Consider the following 24,374-nt stretch of genomic DNA (forward strand, 5'->3'; position numbering starts at 1 on the left):
TCTTTGTGTGGAGTAAAGGTGATCTCAAGGTTTGTTGCCTCTAGTTTCACAGGTGACATTCTGGTAGAAATGAGATTAAAATGGATTCCATTTATTTACTGGATTAAAATCACTGACCATTAGGAGAACCGACACTGGATGAGCATTTTCTTGTTTGCTTATGGCCTTATACAGCTCTTAGTGCCAACATCTGTTTGTGGTGGTAAATAGATTGCTTTGAAAAATATAGATAAACTATTTTGGTAAATAGTATGGTTTACAGCTTATCATGTGGTATTCTAACTCGGGTGAGCAGAACCTTGAGTCTTCCTTAATATTAGAGATTGCGCACCAGCTGTTGTTAAGGGAGAAATAAACACTGCCCCCCTTGAGCTTACCCTACGCTGCCGTTCTGTCCTAGAAAAAACTGCTAGAATATTATCCATGTCCTTGTTTAGCCAAGTGTCCGAAAAACATAGGATATTACATTTCTTCGGCCTCTAGATCATCGTGTCTTTCTCTTCTGAGTGTCTGGGAGTAGGGCCTGGTCAGGGTTGAGCAATGTGTCCTTTGCTGCCGAAATCTTCATCCAAATTGAGGTCAGTGATCACTGTTCTGATGTCCAGAAGCTCTTTTAGGTCGTAGGAAACGATGGTGGAAATATGTAAAAATCAAAGTTAAGATGAGCTCTAAAAAAAACACACAATAGCAGAATTGGTCTGGAGCCATAAAACGGCCGCTATACATTCCAGCGCCCTTCTTCTGAAGATGCCCTGGTCGACGATTCCCATGAAAGGGCCACCCTGCTGGGCTGCTCTGGCCAGCACTCTGCTACTGATGGAAATAGTTGGAAGTCCACTGGGGTGGAATAATCAACCTGCCTCAGAGGTCAAAGAGGAGAAAGAAAGAGAGCACATAAAAGGAGTTTGACATTTTCTCTGTGTAATAATTCCAGACAGATGTAATGTAATTTACCGGATGGATTGCTTCATGGTCTATCAGTCAGTCTGATGGCTGGGTTTCATTGTGACAACATAGCTAAATTCGAAGTGCAATCCATTTTATTTGGACTATTTTGAAAAACAGCTTATCCAGGCAGTTTTCAGTTCCATTTTGTTGTCTTAAATATTCTTTCTGTGCAAGTTTGAAGGCTAACTCAACAGTTTTGAACTTCACCCTGTGTTATCTGAACCATCGCACCTCTCTGGTTATGTATTCACTACTTAATAGGGGTTCCACTGCCAGTGCAGCAGCAGACACTACAACCACTGCATTCTGTTTTTCACAACCACTGCATTCTGTGTTTCACAACCACTGCATTCTGTGTTTCACAACCACTGCATCCTGTTCTTCACAACCACTGCATTCTGTTTTTCACAACCACTGCATTCTGTGTTTCACAACCACTGCATTCTGTGTTTCACAACCACTGCATCCTGTTCTTCACAACCACTGCATTCTGTTTTTCACAACCACTGCATTCTGTGTTTCACAACCACTGCATCCTGTTCTTCACAACCACTGCATTCTGTTTTTCACAACCACTGCATTCTGTGTTTCACAACCACTGCATCCTGTGTTTCACAACCACTGCATCCTGTTCTTCACAACCACTGCATTCTGTTTTTCACAACCACTGCATCCTGTTTTTCATAACCACTGCATCCTGTTTTTCACAACCACTGCATTCTGTTTTTCACAACCACTGCATCCTGTTTTTCACAACCACTGCATCCTGTTTTTCACAACCACTGCATCCTGTTTTTCACAACCACTGCATCCTGTTTTTCACAACCACTGTATCCTGTTTTTCACAACCACAGCATGTATTGTTGGATTCACTCCTGCCGTTGTTGTTTTAGATTCCTAGTGTACGTTTGTCGGGAGTCCCGCTTTACCCCCATTTCCTCCTGCAGGCCTGTGTGGAGGACGTGCCTCTGGGAAAACTACAGTGGCCAGTAAGATAATTGAGGCTCTGGATGTTCCCTGGGTGGTCCTCCTCTCCATTGACTCTTTCTATAAGGTATACTACAGGACTATTTCTAGAAGTTTAACTTAGTTTTATAGAATCTTTCTACTAAAGGAGTATCATGTAAATGCTATAAGGAGGACACCAAGGTAAACTATAAGAAGATATGCTTAGCCCCAGGACTTTATCCTTGGTAAGATCCTGGCTTTATTTATAATGAAGGCTCTAAGGTAAACTTGCCAAACTAGTCCCCTGTGATTTTGTATAGGAGTAGTACAGAACTATCAATACCCTCTGCAGCAGAGATAGGCAACTACCGGCCAGCCTGCAGCCCCGCTTTTGTGGGGGGGTGTCCATGTAAGTCCATGTCTCTTACTTTTTCCAAGTTACTTTTGAGAGTTAGAATACAAAAGGTGCAATATTTTTACATATGGTTGTGCATCAGCAGTTTTTCTCTTATGTCAGTCACTGACAGTCACTCAATTAGCCCATGTAGGCTAACATTTATTAGATTGGTAGGTTAGTCTAGCCAGATATCTAAACTTCTAACTTCACTTAGGGCCTCCAAAATGCTAGTCCCTGCAATGTATTGTGGGTACGCAGACTCGCGAGCCACTGTGGCAACTCATGAGAAGTTCCGATTTTTTAATGATCCTCCCCCTTCAAAGTTGCCCATACCTGCTCTAGAGGCACGCTCATCCTACCCAGGCAGACCCACTAAACTCAATAGCATTCTGAGACTGCTGCTTGCATTGTTTCCCGTTGTTAAAGAAAGTTTAACAGAACCTGGTTGTGGTGTGTTTACCCTGATTTGTCCTCACCCCTCCAAACGGTTGGCCATTTTAATTCTGATTTGAGCTTTTTAATTGCGTAAACCTCTAACTTGAATAATTCATATCAATTTACTGTAGCAGCCATGTTCTCATTTGAGGTGACAAGGGAATGGCTTTAACAACTCATACTTTGTTGCCCCAATAGGCTTGTGTGAATTTAAAACATCTCTATATATTGACTATCACAAAGGGCATTTCGTTATAGTAATTCCATTCGGTGTTTAAAGTCCATGACAAAAATAAAATCTTGGTCGACCTAGAGTCTGTTCTTTCGACCGGTCGAAATTCAAAAATGTGTATTTTTCCCTATATAGACACACCCTTTGCTACTGAGCTTGTCTGATGCTTTAAGCACACTGTGTTTAAATAATGAAGACTAATTAGTTAGCCTAACCAGAAGAAAAAAATGTGTTCCTGACTCTCTTCCTCACGCTGCTGCTGGCCTTCGCAGATTCTACTATTACGCTCCTGCTGCTACACCAGGGGGGCAGCCTTTTCCGGCAATTTATCCAAACATTTCTACTGATCTGCGTGCCAGTTATGATTTTAAATGCACATTTTCATGGAACAGTTGCATTTCATTTATAATAGTCTTCAAATCTCAATCGTTGTGGTTAATCAAAATTCTAAAAGTAAATTCTATTGGCATTGCCAAATATGTAAAAAATTGTTTACATAAAGCCAACAAATAAAAACATTACAGCCTTAAGGTAGAACATATCCTGATTTAAAAATAAATATCCTATAAATCACATTGGCTACGCATGGCGTGTTTGCAAGGAACTTGAAATATTTGGTAAACTATTAATTTAGGTCCGGCCTGAAAATCGCACTAGCAAACTTATAACATTGTATAAATATTCTAGGCCCTCAGTTTTCCTCTATGAAATAACACATATGGAATCATGTAGTAACCAAACAAGTGACAGCTTTGCACACTCTTGGCATTCTCTTGGCTTCACCTGGAAAGCTTTTCCAACAGTCTTAAAGGAGTTCCCACCTATGTTGAGCACTTGTTGGCTGCTTTTCCTTCACCCTGTGGTCCGACTCATCCCAAAACATCAGGAGGTCGGGAGGCCAGGTCATCTGATGCAGCACTCATCACTGTCCTTCTTGGTAAAATAGCCGTTACACAGCCTGGAGGTGTGTTGGGTCATTGTTCTGTTAAAAAACAAATGATAGTCCCACTAATTGCAAACCAGATGGGATGGTGTATCGCTGCAGAATGCTGTGGTAGCCATGCTGGTTAAGTGTGCCTTGAATTCTAAATATATCAGTGTCACCAGCAAATCAACTCCACACCATAACACTGCCTCCCCCATGCTTTATGGGGGTAAATACACATGCGGAGATCATTCATTCACCCACACCGTGTCTCACAAAGACGTGGCAGTTGGATCCAAAAATCTCCAATTCGGACTCCAGACAAAAGGACAAATTTCCACCTGTCCATTGCTCGTGTTTCTTGGCCCAAGTAAGTCTCTTATTATTGGTGTCCTTGATTCCATATGCTTTTTCATAGGTTTGATGTCTTCACTATCGTAGTACAATGTAGAAAATAGTACAAATACAATAAAACCCTTGAATGAGTAGGTATGTCAGAAGATTACATAAACTTAGGGTGGAGTCATTAAAACTTGTTTTTCAACCACTCCACAAATTTCCTGTTAACAAACTATAGTTTTGACAAGTCGGTTAGGACATCTACTTTGTGCATGACACGGCATAATGGCATAATTTTTTCAACAATTGTTTACAGACAGATTATTTCACTTATAATTCACTGTATAACAGTGGTTTGCATACACTAAGTTGACTGTGCCTTTAAACAGCTTGGAAAATTCCAGAAAATGATGTCATGGCTAGAGAAGCTTCTGATAGGCTAATTGACATCATTTGAGTCAATTGGAGTTAGGCCTTGAACTACATCTTCAAACTCAGTGCCTCTTTGCTTGACATCATAGGAAAATCAAAAGAAATCAGCCAAGACCTCAGAAAAAATTGTAGACCTCCACAAGTCTGGTTCATCCTTGGGAGCAATTTCCAAAGGCCTGAAGGTACCACGTTCATCTGTACAAACAATAGTACACAAGTATAAACACCATGGAATCACGCAGCTATCCAACCGCTCAGGAAAGAGACACATTCTGTCTCCTAGAGATGAATGCACTTTGGTGCAAAAAGTGCAAATCAATCCCAGAAAAACAGCACAGGACCTTGTGAAGATGCTGGAGGAAACAGGTACAAAAGTATATCTAACCACAAACAAGTCCTATATCGACACAACCTGAAAGGCCGCTCAGCAAGGAAGAAGCCACTGCTCCAAAACTGCCATAAAAAAGCCTGACTACAGTTTTGCAACTGCACATGGGGACAGAGATCGTACTATTTGGAGAAATGTCCTCTGGTCTGATGAAACAAAAATATAACTGTTTGGTCATAATGATCATTGTTATGTTTGGAGGAAAAAGGGGGATGCTTGCAAGCCGAAGAACACCATCACAACCATGAAGCACGGGGGTGGCAGCATCATGTTGTGGGGGTGCTTTGCTGCAGGAGGGACTGGTGCACTTCACAAAATAGATGGCATCATGAGGTAGGAAAATTATGTGGATATATTGAAGCAACATCTCAGACATCAGTAAGGAAGTTAAAGCTTGGTCGCAAATGGGTCTTCCAAATGGACAATGACCCAAAGCATACTTCCAAAGTTGTGGCAAAATGGCTTAAGGACAACAAAGTCAAGTTATTGGAGTGGCCATCACAAAGCACTGACCTCAATCCTATAAAAAATGTGTGTGCAGAACTGAAAAAGCGTGTGCGAGCAAGGATGCCTACAAACCTGACCCCGTCACACCAGCTCGGTCAGGAGGAATGGGCCAAAATTCACCCAACTTATTGTGGGAAGCTTGAGGAAGGCTACCCAAAATGTTTGACCCAAGTTAAACAATTCAAAGGAAATGCTACCAAATACTAATTGAGTGTATGTAAACTTCTGACCCACTGGGAATGTGATGAAAGAAATAAAAGCTGAAATAAATAATTCTCTCTACTATTATTCTGACATTTAAAATTCTTAAAATAAAGTGGTGATCCTAACTGACCGAAGACAGGGAATTTTTGCTAGGATTAAATGTTAGGAATTGTGAAAAACCCAGTTTAAATGTATTTGGTTAAGGTGCATGTAAACTTCTGACTTCAACTGTGTGTGTATATATATACTTGTTTTTTTTTTTTTGACTGCCTGACCAAAAAAATCTTGATCGACCGACCAGTCGACTAAATAAGGACAGCTCTAGTTTAATTGTTGCTTTCATGTCCTCAAGACGCAATACATTTTCATGGCTGAAAGAAGCACAGCTATCCAGAGAAACAAAACTTGTTTTATGAAGGGAGTGTTAATGTAATTAAGCCATAGAACCCTAGGGAAGCACAAGTCTATCTGTACATATAGCCAGCATTCGTGATGGACTTTATAACACATTATCAATAAAGAATGACTATTTTGCCTGACTACTAGGGAACTTAGAGGTCACTTGGCTCCCTCCCTATGAGCCTCTATTATTTTAAAGCCATTTTAAATCACCAGGGGGTAGTAATGTGGTAAATTAATGAAACCATGAACACTTTTTCTCTCTGTGTGAGATCCACTCCCCTCTTTCTGATCAATATGAGTTATCCTGGTCATTCACTGCAGCTCTGTAATGGGGTCGTGACACTCTGTAGCTCTGATCACATCTGATCGTAACAAGCTGGCCACACTGTTCTGCTCAGCCACCTCTGGTATTACTTCCAATGGTTAAAAAATCACATTACCCATTATCGGAGCTACAGTGGGAGGTAATTACAGCAAACAAACTGGGGCGGCAGGTAGCCTAGTGGTTAGAGTGTTGGGCCAGTAACTGAAAGATCAATCCCCGAGCTGACATGGTAAAAATCTGTCATTCTGCACCTGAACAAGGCAGTTAACCCACTGTTCCTTGGTAGGCTGTTGTTGTAAATAAGAATTTGTTATTAACTGACTTACCTAGTAGTTAAATAAAGGTTACATTTAAAAACTATATATATTTTTTTAACTGCTTCGTTTAGGGCCTTAAATCCGAGAGGGATTGGCCGGAGGATTATGGGGTAGAGAGCAAGGGATGAGCGGGTATAGGTCAGAGGAGCAGAGGGAAGAGGGGGGATTTGGAGCGTCTCTTAACCATTTGGTTTTACTGTAAACATGGAGACAGGACTGCAGAGGGGAGCTGCCAGGAGCTGTGTCCTTTGGACCTCACCAACCCACCTGTCTCCCTCTGCCAGCCACACTCCCACGCTCTTACCTGGCACACCTGGTGGGCACATCCTTCATAATGCTTGAGAAACCTGGTCCAGTCCCTGTTCTGCCATATGCTGTCTGCCTAATTATGTACAGTCAGTGTACACCATCTGCTTAGTGTGGTAATAATCTCTCTTTATGGTGTGTCCTCTTTTTTGCAGAAAACTGTGTATGGTGCCAATGTTGTCATATTTGAAGGGATTCTAGCATTTGGGCTGTACTGGGCCATACTCACCACCAATGTTCTCTCAAATGATTTCCGGCACTGAGCAAATTTCAGGTCTGCTGAGCGCAAACGTGAACATTGACAATTCTGTGCAACTTCCGATGCACATTTACTGTGAACTCTGAGGCTGTACCCGCTTTAAGTTAGTTTTAACAGAGGTCAAGTAGGCTACTGTGGCTATTTGATCAATGTTGGTCTACCAGAGTGGCCTATCATCAAAAACAATGGAGAAAATGCATCCCATAACATTTTATCATGGAAATAGCTGTTCTATCATTCAGCCTACAATAGTAGCCAATGTGTGGTGTTCAATGTAGGCCTGCATTCCATGAGACGTTTGGAAAAAAAAACATGCAGGGCTTAACATTAACTGTTCCACATGTCCTTCAAACAAGGAAGTGACTGAAAATGTTGTCTGATGCAAGAAACAACTTTACAAAAAAAATTACATAATTATTCCCATACCATTATTATAGAGAATCAGACAAATCATGCAACCCTCAGCCTGTTAGCTACTTAGCTTATTCAAGCTTGGACTCATTTTTCCAAGGTGGCTAGAAATGCACACATTTTGTGCTCTTTTAGGAAGCAATAACTCCCCCATTGGTGACTACAAATGATCTATAACTGGGATAACTCACTAACTACCAAAAGATATGAACAAATGTGCCCACGTGGCTACATGCAGCTCTCGCTTTGATCTCAAAACAAGCATATTTACTCTCATGCTGTAAACACAGTCCAGTTCAAATGGAGTCTCACAAATCCATATATGGCAATGGTTGGTTTGCGTATAGGCCTACTGCAGCTCTGATTGGTTATGGTGCACCGGTCTGTGAGTATGCGCCTGAGTTGTGCCTGTCAATTCATTAGAATCCTACTCCGATGCGTTCTGTCTATAACAAAATCTCTTGCATAGTTAGTTTTGCATACTAATAAGTTTTGCATAGTTCATTTTGTTTCGGTTTGTTGCATTGAAAGTGGCTAATATTGCATTGATTCGATCACAATTCCATCAGTAAAGGGAAACATTGATAGTGTTATCTAACATGGAAAACTCTAGAAAGTTGGGAAGTTCAATCTCTTGCTTCTCTACAAAAGCTGATATTTCTTCTGCGTGGCAGTCCTGCGGCAGTGCCCTCTTCAGATCTGTGTGGGTGTGTGGACCATGTTAATTCCTTAGTGATGTGAACACAGAGGAACTTGAGGCTCTCGACCCGCTCCACTACAGCCCCATCGAAGTGGATGGGGGCATGCTCACTCCTCCATTTCCTGTAGTCCACAATCAGCTTCTTTGTCTTGCTGATGTTGAGGGAGAGGTTGTTGTCCTGGCACCACACTCCAGATCTCTGACCTCCCTATACGCTGCCTCGTCATCGGTGATCAGTCCTACTGCCAATGTGTCATCAGCAAACTTGATGATGATGTTTTTGGAGTCGTGCGCAGCAACGCAAATGTAGGTGAACAGGGAGTACAGGAGGGGACTAAGCACACAACCATGAGGGGCACCCGTATCGGTCAGCATGGGGGATGTGTTGTTGCCTACCCTCACCACCTGGCTGCGGCCCGTCAAACTCCAGGATTCAGTTGCAGAGGGAGGTGTTCAGTCCCAGGGTTCTAAGTTTGGTGTAGACCACCGAGTTGTAGTCAGTGAACTGTTGATCTGTTGGTGCGGTATGCAAATTGGAGTGGGTTCAGGGTGTCTGGGATAATGGTGTTGTGAGCCATTGACCAGCCTTTCAAAGTATTTCATGGCTATAGATGTGAGTGCTATGGGGCGATAGTCATTTAGGCAGGTCAGCCCTTGCTCGGAGTAGGCGTCCTGGTATTCCGTCTGGCTCCCTGGCCTTGCGAATGTTAACCTGTTTAAAGGTCTTACTCACATCGGCTACGGGGAGCAAGAAGTCGTCATGGACAGCTGGTGCTCTCATGCATGTTCAGGGTTGCTTGCCTCGAAGCGAGCGTGTCTGTTAGGGTCGTGTCGCTGGGCAGCTCGCGGCTGGGTTTCCCTTTGTAATCCGTGATAGTTTGTAAGCCCTGCCACATCCGTTGAGAGTCAGAGCTGACGTAGTAAGGTCAGAAGAAGTCTGGTAATTTTTTTTCTTCTGCTCCTGGTCTTGATGGGTCTCTTTGCCTGCCATTTGTTCTTGTCCCTGCCCTTGCTGTGTCAAGTGTTTGGATTAATGTCCCGCTCCTTGAAAACGTCAGTTCTAGCTTTTAGCTAAGTGCAGATGTTGCCTATAATCCATGCCTTCTGTTTGGGGTATGTAAAGTGCCTTTAAGTATTCACAACCCTTGACTTTTTCCACATTTTGTTGTTACTGCCTGTAAATTAACTTAACTTTGTCCTGAATTCAATCTTTATGTTGGAGGCAAATACAACACAATGCATCACTGAGTACCACTCTTCATATTTTCAAGCATGGTGGCGGTGGCTGTATTATGTTATGGATATGGGTGTCATCTCAAGGAACAGGAGTTTTTTTAGGATGAAAAGAAATGTAATAGATCGAAGTACAAGCAAAATCCTAGAGGAATAAGTGGTTGTCTGCTTTGTGGCCTAGTTACAGTTTTGACTTAAATCTGTTTGAAAATCTATGGCAAGACATGAAAATGGCTGTGTCTCAACAACCAACTTAAAGAATGAGCAAATATTGTACAATCCAGGTGTGCAAAGCTCAGAAATACTCACAGATGTAATCACTGCCAAAGGTGACTCTAAAGGGTGTGAAGACTTATGTAAATTTCTGTATTTCCTTTTGAATACATATGCAAAAAAATGTTTTCACTTTATTCTGGTGTATTTTGTGTAAATTGGAATCAATTTTGAATTCAGGCTTTAACACAACAAAATGCGGAATAAGTCAAAGAGTATGAGTACTTTCAGAAGACACTGTACGTAGGGTCACTGTGTGGATGACGTCAATGGACTTATTAATGAAGCTGGTGACTGATGTGGTAAACTCCTCAATGTTGTCTGATGAATCCCGAAACATATTCCAATCTGTGCTAGTGAAACAGACCTGTAGCTTAGCATCCGCTTCATCAGACCACTTCCGTATTGGGCGTGTCACTGGTTTGAGTTTTTGCTTGGAAGCAGGAGGATAGAGTTATGGTCTGATTTGCCAAAGGGAGGGCCTTGTATGTGTGTGGAGTGAATGTGATTTAGAGTTGACACAAGTAACATGCTGTTAAAAATGAGTTATGGAGAAGCCACGAGAAACGCTGCCTCTTAATGTGCATTTTCTTGATCGCTGATTAGGGTCTTTGTGTCATAGAAAAAATATAGATGAAAAGTCTCTTGGTAAATAGTATGGTCTGCTGCTTATCATGAGGTATTCTAACTCAGGCGAGCTAAATCTTGAGACTTCCTTAACATTAGAAATCACACACCAGCTGTTCTGAAGACACACTCTTACAGCCATGTCCTCGTTCAGCCACGACTCCGAGAAACATAGGATATCACAGTTTTTCAGGTCCCGTTGATAGGACAGTCTCAAACAGAGTTCATCCAGTTTGTTCTCCAGTGACTAAACGTTCGCCAATAGAACAGAGGGCAATGGCGGTCTATTTGCTCACCGACCTAGTCTCGTCAGGGTGCCGGCTCGCCTGCCTCTCTTTCTCCACTGCTTCCTCTTTCGAGTCCTGGGGATTAAGGCCTGGTTCGGCGTAAGCAGAACGTCCAGGATTGCTGACTCGTTTAAGTAGTAATTTCCATCCAAATTGAGCTTAGTGATAGCTTTTCTGATGTCCAGAAGCTGTTTCCGGTCATAAGAAATGATGGCGGCGACATTATGTACAAAACAAGTTAAGATCAGCATCATCATCGATTTAATGGAGAGCCGCTGCCATCCTCAAGCAGATTCAAGGAAATAAGAGGGATTCTCTCTCTGTATTCACCGTTTTACCTTTCTCCTGCTCACTGCTCTCTGCCTGGGCCTGCTTGGGTTGCAGGCTGGGGCTGGGGCTGGCCCTGGGTGACTGGGCTGGGGACTGGCTGATAGAAATGGAGGAGCACTGGGTAGGGTGAAGTGTGGGGCTGTGTGTCTTGTTGGGGATCCATTCCTGCAGCAGGCTTGGCTAAAGTTACACTTGCTAACACAAAGCCCAGTTCTCTTCAAGGAAGAAATGCATGAAAAATGTCCCTTAAGATTAAAACAAAGGAACGTGTAAATTAGTACTCTTTTAGTACAATTGATGGCAGTTCTTCAGGCAACCCTTGTCAGCTATCTTGGTCCTCTTTATTTCAACAGATAGATCAACAACTTTTCACAAAGACTACGTTGGTTCATCTAAATCCATGAAGTAGAGTCTAGACTTGCAGCCTGCCTAGGACTCTCCTTCCCTCCATTATATCTAGAGGTTGTGTTTGGCCAGTGTGTCAGTGAATGGACTAGACTGTGTTTTATTGATGGTGCTGTTGATGGGTCCCTTAGTTCTCTTCGATCCGCCAGTCCTGTGTGTACAGAAATCCATACAAATTAAACTCTGAGCACATGGGTTTGCATTGGCAAAGCACTTCTGTTCCTGGTGATTTATCAGTTCAGCCATTGTAGAGTGAGGTTGGGATATGCTTGGCAAGGATGAGAAGCCAAACAATGCAGATAATTGGATGTACTTTCATTTACATGTTTTCTATAAAAGTGTTGTTGTTTTTCTTTTAAGATGTATGACTTTAAATCACTGTAATTGTAGCTCACTTAGTACTAAACATTTCTAATCAACCAGTTTATTTATTTTCCTATAAATTGGTTCCCTCTCAACCCTTTGCCATGACTCCAACAGGCCTTACCCTGCTGGCTGCGCCAAGTGTCCGGTCCGTTCTGGCCCGACAATGAGTAGCCATCTTTAATGCTGTAAAATGTTCCTAAACTGCCCTGCTCATTTCCCCAAATGACAGAGGTCCTGAGATAGATTCTGAGCCTCAGCTTAGAGAGATGGAGAGGCCAGGTTGATCTACTGCCAAGCCCCTTTCCCTGTCCTATCATAGCCCGTCATGTGGAGAAGCTGGAGCCCTTCTCCTCATCCCTTCCTATACACTGACAGCTCTACTGGCGTGGCGCTTTGGGTTTGACTGGTTGGTCAGGATTTACTGCGTAATGACTGACCGTCGCATTGTCTGTCTGAGTTACACTCCAACACTCAATGGCCAATGAGTCATCAATAGCTCTTTTTGGGTTGTTGCGGTCTTTTTGCGTCTCCATCGCATTCAGTGGTTCTGCTGGACCATTACTTCTACTAACGTTTGTTTTGCTGAGGTTAGAGCTTTGAGCACTGCATTTAGTTACCCCTGACTGGCTGATGATGGCTGTTTCAATTGATGTGTGTTCAGGAAAAGAGCATTAAAGACCCAATAGGCAATCTTTACAGTAGATCCGATTTAACTTCTTTCAACCCTGCGACATTGATTTCCCAACCGTCATGTATGTGGGGTGTCCCACCCCTGAAGGAATTTAGTTTTTACCCAGCACCTCGCCATGAAATTATATCTTGGGTTAACACTGCCCTATGAATTGATTATATACATGACCTCTCTTAACCCTCTCTTTCTCTCTTTCTCGCTCTTCCCCAGCTGCTGGACATGAAAGTGTTTGTGGACACAGACTCAGACATCCGTCTACTCAGGCGTCTGAAGAGGGACATATCGGAGCGCGGCCGTGACATCAGCGGAGTCATTAAGCAGTACAACAAGTTTGTCAAGCCTAGCTTTGAGCAGTGCATCGAGCCCACTGTACAGGTGGCTGATATTGTGGTCCCCAGGGGTGAGTGGTTTGTAGATAGCTACTACCACAGTAGTTTCTTTAGATTCAATTCAGAATAATACAAGTATTGTACAAATACTTCTGAAAACTATAGCGATTCTGCTATAAAAGTGCAATGTGTGTGTTGGCCACTTCAGGGGGTGAGAACTTTGTTGCCTTGGATCTGATTGTTCAGCATGTTCAGTCAGCTTGAAAATGTATGTGTGAATCGTGCTCTATCTCCAATACCTCTTCCCATAGACCCTAACATGAAAGCATGGAGGAGTCCTTCCTATCTCTGTACATGTTGTCATCTCTCTAGCCCACACCATGCCCAGAGTTTGTGCATGCCAGCCTGACATAACCCTTATCCCATGGTTCAGGACTAGGACAAGGACTTTTTCCTGACCACCTTCCTTATCAAGAAAAACACTTGGTGCTACCCATGACCTCTGAACCCTGTCCTATCCCTCAACATGGGTGGGTCATTTCTGGTTTAATGAAATGATTGATGATGATTCTCATTCTCTAGGAGTGCTCAAGACTACGTCCTATTGTACTATGTCCTACTACGTCCTATTGTACTATGTCCTACTATGTCCTGTTGTAGTATGTCCTACTACGTCCTATTGTACTATGTCATATTATGTCCTATTGTACTATGTCCTACTATGTCCTGTTGTAGTATGTCCTACTACGTCCTATTGTACTATGTCATATTATGTCCTATTGTACTATGTCCTATTATGTCCTGTTGTACTATGTCCTATTATGTCCTATTGAAACCAGCCGACTCAAACTCAGTTGTCCTGTATATTCACTGTTTCAATCTGGTATCCAAAAGTAATCCTGAAATCTCAGAGGCTAGTCTCCAAGTAGAAGTTGACCCAACCAGTTGCCCATTCCACTTCTGCCCTCTAGTGGTCAGGATTCACCAACACACGTTATGAATTTGTCATGTAGATTGTCTGTCTGGTATCGGGCTGAACTAAACTCAACGCTTTCTCTTCACCAAGGGCCTCCTAATGAGTGGATTTATAACTGACGGGCTATTCCTCATACTTTACATGCGTGTGTGTCAAGGGCATCCCATTTATCTGTCAGCGCCATGACCCATATGCTCCGACTCCCATCTTTAATACTTTGCTCTCTGCTGTTAGACTCATTTTATGGTCCCTACAAACCATGATCTACACTGAGTGTACAAAACATTCAGAACACCTGCTCTTTCCATGACAGACTGACCAAGTGAATCTAGGTGAAAGCTATGATCCCTTATTGATGTCACCTGTTAAATCCGGTTAGATCAGTGTAGATGAAGGAGAAAGGTTAAGGAAGGATTTTAAGCCTTAAGACAATTGTGACATGGATTGTGTATGTGGGCCATTCAGAGAGTGAATGCCTTTGAACGGGGTATGGTAGTAGGTGCCAGATGCACCGGTTTTAGTGTATCAAGAACTGCAACGTTGCTGGGTTTTTCACACTGAACAGTTAGTTTCCCTTTGTATCAAGAAAGGACATCCAGCCAGCTTGACAAAACTGTGGAAAGCATTGAAGTCAACATGGGTCAACATCCCTGTGGGTTTCGACACCTTGTAGAGTCCATGCCCAAACGAATTGAGGCTGTGCTGAGGGCCAAAGGGGGTGCAACTCAATATTTTTGGTTACTGTACCACCAACTAAATTTTGCTCTGCCCGGAGTACCCCTGAAGTACCTCCTTGTGCATTTTACCAGTAGGCCTATGGTCTCTGGAGTCGTACACCCATACACCCGTACACCCGTACACCCGTCGGCGTGTGGGTAAAAGAGCAAGAGCTCAAGAGACAGCATGTGCTAAAGAGAAGGCAAAAAGTGTGTGAGCACGTGCCTGCGTTTGTGAGGATTTGTGGATTAAGGGATCTCTGTAGTAAAATACCATTGTGTCTGGTGTGGATCAAGTAATGAACGGTGTCCAGTGGACAGAGACAGAGGCCGCTCGTCCTCCATACATCACTGTGAGTGTCTGATGATGATGAGGACAGAGCCTGTTGTAGCCTAATGGACCATAACACCCTCCACTAAGAGACATCATATAGCCAGACTGCTGAGCCCATTATAGTACTTCTGTTCAGGAAAGCCCCAGGTTTGGGGGGCATTCTGTTTGACATATAGTAGATGTTAGGTAGGAACCATTTTGGTTTCCAACTATAAAACAAGTAAAGCAAATATGATGCCCCATATGGAAAAGGAGCTGAAAACCGTATTGCAAAAAAATATATTGCCCAGAAAAATGTACATTTCAAATTAAATTCACTTGGCTGTTCACTGGGCCTTGCCGTGAGATCAGCGCACCAGAACGTAACCTGATCTGATGCATGATTATCCCTTCATGTAGAGAGAGCTACCGGTTCATTTGAATTGATGGAAATACACACTGCATTACATGGAAACGGGAAACCAGTAAAGATACCCAGAGCTTATCAGATGACACGTTGAATGTCTGTGTGATTCATGGAAAAATGGTGGGGAATGTAATATCATTGCATGTCGTAAACGGGAAGGATGTTTGTGTTGATTTAAAAGGGTGGTGGGGGACTGGGGACATTTGGCTTTGGAAGGTTGGAATGGCTTGTCTCATTTCATGAGTTATGTTTTTATATCTCCCCTCCCTGTGTCTGTAATGAAATACTTGCTAAACCCTGGCCGAATGCACTCTAACCATCTCAGTGAGGTATGACTGCCACGCCCCCCTCCCCATCCATCTACCCCCCCCCCCCTTCCTTGTGGTACCTGTCTTTTATTCTGTTTCCTGTCAGCAGAAGCTCAGAGAGCACATCAAAGAAAAATATGTGCCCAGTCTGAAGGATTACTGACTTAGACCAAACAACTTATCTTCCCAAATATTGTTGACATGGTCAATTCATGAAAATGCCAAGAGAAATGTTTGTGTAAACTAAATGAAAGGCTGTCCACCTCCTTTCTTCCACACTGTCAGTCATGAAAACTATCGCGAACTCCATGAGGATGAGCTCTGGTGAAGACCTAAATAGACAGTTGGAAGATGTCATGGATAGATCATTTTGCGGTAGCTGCAAGTAGATGTAAGGAATTCCTCGTTATCGAAGAAGATCAGAAGCTAACATCACATTAACCAAAGACCGAGTATAACCTTGGGTTATCCCTCCATGTTTATCAGATGACCTCACACTAAGGCCATTGAACATATTGTCAAACAACTCCTCCCAGTCAGACTTGAACCATTGAAATGTCGTCTGGCCCTGAAGCCGTCCCCTTGCTGAACAGGGGCCCTAACCCCCCTTCCCCTCCCAGGGCCCCCTCTCAGCCTGCCCTCACACCACCTCCCTGCCCTATCAGCTTCTCCACAGAGATCATATGGCATCTACTCTGTCTTGCTGCCGTCTAATTGATGTATTTTCTTTCTTCTCTTTGTCATCTCTCTTGTTCTTGCAAAATGAATATTTATCACCTTCTGCAGAGAACTCCGCTGGGATATGTGAGGATAAACTCTTGCATCTTCATCTTTTTTTTGGGGGGGGGGGGTATCCTCTCCCCCTCATTTCCATGTATTTAATGATCTGTTGTTAACATTTCATCCAGAACCAAAGCCAAACCTTTGTTTGCTGTCATTGCTGTTTTTCATTTAGCTCAAATCAAATCAAATCAAATCAAATCAAATCAAATCAAATTTATTTGTCACATACACATGGTTAGCAGATGTTAATGCGAGTGTAGCGAAATGCTTGTGCTTCTAGTTCCGACAATGCAGTGATAACCAACAAGTAATCTAACTAACAATTCCAAAACTACTGTCTTATACACAGTGTAAGGGGATAAGGAACATGTACATAAGGATATATGAATGAGTGATGGTACAGAGCAGCATACAGTAGATGGTATCGAGTACAGTATATACATATGAGATGAGTGTGTAGACAAAGTAAACAAAGTGGCATAGTTAAAGTGGCTAGTGATACATGTGTTACATAAGGATGCAGTCGATGTTGTAGAGTACAGTATATACATATGCATATGAGATGAATAATGTAGGGTAAGTAACATTATATAAGGTAGCATTGTTTAAAGTGGCTAGTGATATATTTACATCATTTCCCATCAATTCCCATTATTAAAATGGCTGGAGTTGGGTCAGTGTCAATGACAGTGTGTTGGCAGCAGCCACTCAATGTTAGTGGTGGCTATTTAACAGTCTGATGGCCTTGAGATAGAAGCTGTTTTTCAGTCTCTCGGTCCCAGCTTTGATGCACCTGTACTGACCTCGCCTTCTGGATGATAGCGGGGTGAACAGGCAGTGGTTCGGGTGGTTGATGTCCTTGATGATCTTTATGGCCTTCCTGTAACAACGGGTGGTGTAGGTGTCCTGGAGGGCAGGTAGTTTGCCCCCGGTGATGCGTTGTGCAGTCCTCACTACCCTCTGGAGAGCCTTACGGTTGAGGGCGGAGCAGTTGCCGTACCAGGCGGTGATACAGCCCGCCAGGATGCTCTCGATTGTGCATCTGTAGAAGTTTGTGAGTGCTTTTGGTGACAAGCCGAATTTCTTCAGCCTCCTGAGGTTGAATAGGCGCTGCTGCGCCTTCTTCACGACGCTGTCAGTGTGAGTGGACCAATTCAGTTTGTCTGTGATGTGTATGCCGAGGAATTTAAAACTAGCTACCCTCTCCACTACTGTTCCATCGATGTGGATAGGGGGGTGTTCCCTCTGCTGTTTCCTGAAGTCCACAATCATCTCCTTAGTTTTGTTGACGTTGAGTGTGAGGTTATTTTCCTGACACCACACTCCAAGGGCCCTCACCTCCTCCCTGTAGGCCGTCTCGTCGTTGTTGGTAATCAAGCCTACCACTGTTGTGTCGTCCGCAAACTTGATGATTGAGTTGGAGGCGTGCGTGGCCACGCAGTCGTGGGTGAACAGGGAGTACAGGAGAGGGCTCAGAACGCACCCTTGTGGGGCCCCGTGTTGAGGATCAGCGGGGAGGAGATGTTGTTGCCTACCCTCACCACCTGGGGGCGGCCCGTCAGGAAGTCCAGTACCCAGTTGCACAGGGCGGGGTCGAGACCCAGGGTCTCGAGCTTGATGACGAGCTTGGAGGGTACTATGGTGTTGAATGCCGAGCTGTAGTCGATGAACAGCATTCTCACATAGGTATTCCTCTTGTCCAGGTGGGTTAGGGCAGTGTGCAGTGTGGTTGAGATTGCATCGTCTGTGGACCTATTTGGGCGGTAAGCAAATTGGAGTGGGTCTAGGGTGTCAGGTAGGGTGGAGGTGATATGGTCCTTGACTAGTCTCTCAAAGCACTTCATGATGACGGAAGTGAGTGCTACGGGGCGGTAGTCGTTTAGCTCAGTTACCTTAGCTTTCTTGGGAACAGGAACAATGGTGGCCCTCTTGAAGCATGTGGGAACAGCAGACTGGTATAGGGATTGATTGAATATGTCCGTAAACACACCGGCCAGCTGGTCTGCGCATGCTCGGAGGGCGCGGCTGGGGATGCCGTCTGGGCCTGCAGCCTTGCGAGGGTTAACACGTTTAAATGTCTTACTCACTGAACCAACTGCTTGATTCTTTGTTTTCTTTCTGCTTTCTACACCCTAACTGGCCTGTATTTTGGTTCCAGATACATAAATAGAAAAAATACAGTACTAAAGTATTTAGAGGGAGTTGTCTTGGCTTCTTTAATTGGCAACAACATTGCAGAACACATAGCAAAGTGTTAAATTGCTTTATGGCATTTCTATTTCTAAATAGAACCACTGTTTAGTACTGTACAACGCAAGTTATTTTCTAGATTCTAAATGGTCCTAGTTTTCCATTGTCTGCCAGTTAAGCACCATATACTCCAGACTGGACCAGAGGAGCCTGTTCAAGCATTGCTGTTGCCAGGATCTGCGCACAAATACCCCTCACCCCACTTTGCCTGGCTGTGCAGCCGTGACCTCCAAACATGGTCACGAGGAGGAAAGTAAAATATCCCAGTGGTATCTTACTTTTGTCTCCCTGGCTTGACTGCTGTCTCTGTGTGTTGTTGTAGTACTGTGAACTCCCCAGCAGTGGTCTGTCGGTGTTGTAGTACTGTGAACTCCCCAACAGAGGGCAGTGGTCTGACTGTCTCTGTGTTGTGTAGGTCTGTTCTGGCCTCAGCCCACCAGGGACAGCCCCTACCCATGACCCTCAGCGTCATGGAGGGCACCCCACAGGTCCAGGGCATGCACACCATCATCAGGTAAGATCATAGAGGTTTGGAAGTGCGCTGGGGCCCGTTTTTTTACCCTGTCAACACTGTCTCTGCACTGCCACGAGTTTATAATGAATATACACTCAGTGGCAAGGTTATTAGGTTTTCGAAAATGTTTTGCTCCCTCAGACAGTGTGTCACGTGGCTGTGGCTTGCTATATATGACAGGCAGACAGGTATTGTTACTGTTTTGAACGTTAGAATGGGCAGAACTTTGAGCGTGGTATGATCGTCAGTGCCAGGCACGCCGGTTCCAGTATCTCAGAAATGTCCGGCCTCCTGGGCTTTTCATGCACGATAGTGTCTATGATTTACCGAGAATGGTGCGACAAACAAAAAACATGCAGTCCAGTGGGTGAAAACAGTTTGTTAATGAGAGAGGTCAAATGAGAATGGCAAGAATCGTGCAAGCTAAAACTGGCAAATAACAACTGTGGTTTGCAGAACGGCAACTCGGAATTCACAACTCGTCGGTCCTTGTCGCGGATGGGTTATTGCAGCAGACGACCAAACATTTCCACTCCTATCAACTAAAAACAGGAAGAAGCGGCTCCAGTCGGCACGCATTCACCAACACTGGACAATTGAGTAGTGGAAAAAGATCACCTGGTCCGACGAATCCCGGTTCCTGTTGCGTCTTGCTGAAAGCGGAGTCAGAATTTGACGTTAGCAACATGAGTCCATGGCCCCATCCTGCCTGGTGTCAAAGGTACATGCTGGTAGTCTAATGGTGTGGGGAATGTTTTCCTGGCTCACGTTAGGTACCTTGATACCAATTGAGGTACGTTTGAATGCCACACCTTGTACAATCAATGCCCTGAAGAATTCAGGCTGTTCTGGAGGCAAAGTTGGGCCCGAACCCATACTACATTTACATTTAAGTCATTTAGCAGACGCTCTTATCCAGAGCGACTTACAAGATGGGTCTACCTAATTAACTGGCCACTGAGTGTACATGCACAAACCCTCACTCCCAGGCCGTGTGTGCGTGTGTGCGTGTGTGCGTGTGTGCGTGCGTGTGTGTGTTGTGTGTGTGTGTGTGTGTGTGTGTGTGTGTGTGTGTGTGTGTGTGTGTGTGTGTGTGTGTGTGTGTGTGTGTGTGTGTGTGTGTGTGTGTGTGTGTGTGTGTGTGTGTGTGTGTGTGTGTGTGTGTGTGTGTGTGTGTGTGTGTGTGTGTGTGTGTGTGTATCGTGACGAGTTCATCTTCTACTCCAAGAGATTAATGAGGCTCCTGATAGAACATGCCCTCTCCTTCCTGCCCCTTAAGGTGAGTGGCCCTGCAAATGCATGGCCAATTCTATATCGCCCCTTGTGCACGACCCATACACTAATGTAGGTCTCTACTTTGCCTCTCATCCTCTCTAGCCTGCGCAAGTGGAGACTCCCCAAGGTTCCATCTATGAAGGCAAGAGACTCAGTGGTAAAAGGGTAAGGCTCTGTGCTGATACCTCTCCACTTTCACAGTGTTTTGGGCCCTAATCTGCAATAAAGTATCAATGTACTCCCTGATACTACATTACAGCAAAATTGTCACAATCATGCTGATTGCTAATTGTCATTCTTGGCCAGAGATTTTGCAGTGGTTAAACTAGTGTTATCTCTCTCCAGTCCTTGTCTTCATCACCATTGAATCTGCTTTGTTAACGTGTGTTTTTACTAGACGCCTGCATTGAAAATGTCTCATCACAAAATGTGTGGCAGTGTGGATGGGCCAGAGAAAATCATGAATTTCACTCACGTTATGGGGATGTGTTTGCTTGGCTCTCAGTGGGAGCAGCTCGGTTAGACAGCAGGGTTATTATGACTATATTACTCTACTGCAGATGTCTATCTCCTGACATCAGGCTCTGTAACATTGAACAACTCACCATGCTGATCCTTCTGCTCAATGGACGTTTACTTGCAAACTAACTGTGAGGGAGTGTAAAGCCTAAAAAGCTATTTAATTGTGTGTGTGTGTGTGGATCACAGGCGTGTCCATACTGAGAGCAGGGGAGACCATGGAGCAGGCTCTGATGGTTGTGTGTAAAGACAATCGCCTGAGAAAGATCCTCATCCAGACCAACCATGACACTGGAGAGCCAGAGGTAGCACACAAATACATCAGTCCTGTAGTTCACCAAGGCTTCTGTGTGTTTTGCGTGGCCCTCTGTCTGTGTTGCAAGGCTTCACGCACACCCAGACATTAACCTTTCAACTCTGAGACCCTAAATCAAGAGTGTACGATTGTATCGGTCGTCTGTTTTGTCTGTGGCTTCATTCAAGGCGAGGTGTCAGTCTCATTGCTAACTAGCCTCATTGACCTCAGGTTCACTTCCTCATCAGGGTCACAGACTATCCATATCTTTGAGATAATACCGTATGATGTCAGATGTAGTCTTCACACTTTGGCCGTTTCTTCTTCAGCTGTACTGGTTTCATTCACAACAGATGCTCAAATCGTGACATTTTAAGTTAACACAATCCACAAATTAAGACATTGTATAAAATGTTATTTGACCACTGCTGTCCTGTGTTCCCTGTCCAGCTCCACTACCTGCGTCTGCCTAAGGACATCAGTGAGGACTGTCATCTTGATGGACAGCACTGTGTCCACTGGGGCTGCTGCTCTAATGGCCGTCCGAGTGCTGCTGGTCAGTTCTACTTTATTCTACCTCATTCTAATCCTTTTGTCTAGTCGAATATTCTTGTGTTAGTCTTCTCTACCCTGCCACACACATGTTGAGGAGAAGTTGGGGCTTGGGGGTTTATCATCCAGATAATGTTGGTTACGCCTGAGACATGGCCTGGTGTTGAGGTAACAGGAGAGCAGCTCTGCTGGTGGAGACTGGACGACCACAGCGGCAGGAGATGGAGGAAAGATTTGGATGCTTGTTTGCTGTCATGAAACACTGTTTTAGTTCAGTAAGTTCGAGGCTCTGTCTCATTTGTGATAAGGCTGCAGAGCTAAAGGTACAGCTCTTGTGCTTTAGCCTTCGCCCCCTTGTGAAATGGAAACATTTGGGGTCAATAATTGCCGTACACCATGGTGGCCAAAGTCCATGGTTCTGTTTGCCCTCAGAGAGCAAACTTCACTGCATCCAGGTCAATCCAATACTTTTCTCCCAGGTCAATCTCTGCGAAAGATATTCATAGTCGTGTGTGTTTGTCACTAGAAGCATTGGTTGTAGTATGTATGTTATATTTGACAATAAGGCGCCGAAGACATCAGACTAACCCCATTAAGGAGCACGTTTTGAAAGATAGTGGGAACTGGGAAGAGCTTGAGATCTCCACAAGTCTGGCTATGGTTGCCACCCATGTGTATGTCTGACACCCTGAAGGACCATGATGTCCAGGAGGATAAGATCTTCCTGCTGTCTCTATTGATGGCAGAGATGGGCGTCCACTCTGTGGCCTACGCCTTCCCCAAGGTCCTCATCACCACCGCCATCGACAAGAATGTCAACGACGAGTACCACATAATCCCTGGCATTGGTGGGTGTCTCTCTCACACTCTCACATACACACAAATATCCACATTTTCCTTCATAACTTTGGCCTCATGCTAATCCCGTGAGTAAGCTGTTTGACTGATCTGAAGTGATATGACATTGTGTGATGACCTAATCACAAATTGAAAACATCCAGATTGTCAGATGTAGCTGGTTCCACAGCTCTGTTGTGAATCAACCCAGACTCCGACCCACGTGTTCCATCAGCAGGGCCACTGACACACCCCTCGTTGTCACTAGTCCAAGTCAACATGACTGACTCTCCTCTCTCTTCCTCCAGGTAATTTCGGGGATCGTTATTTAGGGACGGACGCTCCCTCGGACTGGTATGAGAGTGATGAAGGGATGGATTACTGAACTGTTTTGGAAGAGGAGGGAGGGGCGGTCAGCAAATGAGCACGTAGACATGCATGCCCTTGACCTGCTCCTAAGAGCTCTGGACCCCCACTCAGCACCCCGCTACCGCCCAACATCTTGGGCACTGCCCTGTGCCAACTCCTCCCCTCTGAGCGTGGTGGAAGGTCTAGTGACAGCCAGAGCCATGTATTTTTAGAGCTGGGCCATTACGGTTTCTGCATTATGACTCATTTTTACATGACACTACAACATTTTAAACTTTTTTGTGTCCCCAATTTTGTGATATTCAATTGGTAGCTACGACCTTGTCTCATCGCTGCAACTCCCCAATGGGCTCGGGAGAGGCGAAAGTCGAGACATGCATCCTCCGAAACATGATCCGCCGAGTTACGCTGCCTCTTAACACACTGTTCGCTTAACCCGGAAGTCAGACGCACCAATGTCGTAGGGAACGCTGCTTGCAGGTGCCCGGACACAAGGAGTTTCTATGGAAAGGAAAGCTCCCCGGCCAAACCCTCCCCTGACCCGGATGGCTCCTGACATGACCGTGAGCCCCATAGGATCGAACCCCAGGCTGTAGTGGGTCATCAGCACTGTGAAGCAGTGCCTTAGATGACTTTGTCACTCGGGAGGCCCAACACTACAGCATTCTATAGCAGCCATGTTAGTGCCCCATTAACATTACATGAGGAATATGTAAGGAATAATCGAGGGGCTATGCATTCTATGTAAAATAATGAACGGCGTGGAAGGTGTTCCAAGTGGCACTAACCTTCCACAGAGTTGCTATTATGAAAATCAAATTTAACATTACCAATAATGTTTTCAACTTGACTTTTTCTTTCAAAAGCAGCTCAAACATTGAACATGTAAGAATGAACGAAAACCACTTAATTCTACCTCGCTGATATGCCGTGTTATAGGGAAATAATGCACACTCTTGAAAGACCTTTAAACCAATCAGAAACAAGTATTCAACAATGCCATGGTATAAAATGTCTAGAATGAGCATTATGATGCATTTACATGACACTTTCCAATTACATGGCAGCATCCCATTAACATGACATGGGGAATATGTAAATAATGCTATGTAACTGAATGTCTGAAATTGTTATGCTGGTGAATGAGGACCCAAAAGCGACTTAACTGAAACAGAGTCTTTATTCCAGTCTATAACAAAAACGATAATCCTGGATATAATCTCA

The 24,374-nt window shown here is 44.2% G+C and overlaps 1 pseudogene; it reads left to right on the forward strand.

Moving 5' to 3' along the window:
- The first annotated feature begins 268 nt into the window (after positions 1-268).
- Positions 269-23,166, forward strand: LOC123990350 (annotated as a pseudogene).
- Positions 23,167-24,374: the final 1,208 nt, after the last annotated feature.

This window comes from Oncorhynchus gorbuscha, linkage group LG12 (genome assembly GCF_021184085.1).
Source record: "Oncorhynchus gorbuscha isolate QuinsamMale2020 ecotype Even-year linkage group LG12, OgorEven_v1.0, whole genome shotgun sequence".
Taxonomy (NCBI): domain Eukaryota; kingdom Metazoa; phylum Chordata; class Actinopteri; order Salmoniformes; family Salmonidae; genus Oncorhynchus; species Oncorhynchus gorbuscha.